General features: G+C 35.9%; 1 protein-coding gene across 3 annotated transcripts in view; it reads right to left on the minus strand.

Moving 5' to 3' along the window:
- The window catches only part of myo9aa (myosin IXAa), a 95,764-nt gene that overhangs the window by 41,662 nt on the left and 53,581 nt on the right, over positions 1 to 521 (minus strand). The gene's annotated exons all lie outside the window — the stretch shown is intronic.

Genomic DNA, 521 nt, shown 5'->3' on the forward strand with positions numbered 1-521 from the left:
ATTTTTTTGTATGTTTGATCTGCTCTCCCGGTTGCCTAAGACAAATTTCTCCTAAGGGAGACAATAAAAGAGAAACTTAAACTTAAACTTATATTCATCCACATCTATATTCTAACATTAATTTAGTAAATTCTAAAAATTATATAGTAAATAAAAACAATACAGCTATACAACCGTTTCAAATCAAAGTCTGCACACAGTGCCAGAGTCAGCGTGGACAGTCAAGAGACCTCAACACAGGCCAACACTTGTTCATTAACACATTAAAGGGATACTCCACCCCAAAATGAAAATTTTGTCATTAATCACTTCGTTCGTCTTCGGAACACAATTTAAGATATTTTGGATGAAAACCGGGAGGCTTTTGACTGTCCGATTGACTGCCAAGTAAATTACACTGTCAAGGTCCAGAAAAGTATGAAAGACATCGTCAGAATAGTCCATCTGCCATCAGTGGTTCAACCGTAACGTTATGAAGCGACGAGAATACTTTTTGTACGCAAAGAAAACAAAAATAACGA

Source organism: Sinocyclocheilus rhinocerous, unplaced genomic scaffold (assembly GCF_001515625.1).
Source record: "Sinocyclocheilus rhinocerous isolate Xijiao unplaced genomic scaffold, SAMN03320098_v1.1 scaffold1396, whole genome shotgun sequence".
Taxonomy (NCBI): Eukaryota; Metazoa; Chordata; class Actinopteri; order Cypriniformes; family Cyprinidae; genus Sinocyclocheilus; species Sinocyclocheilus rhinocerous.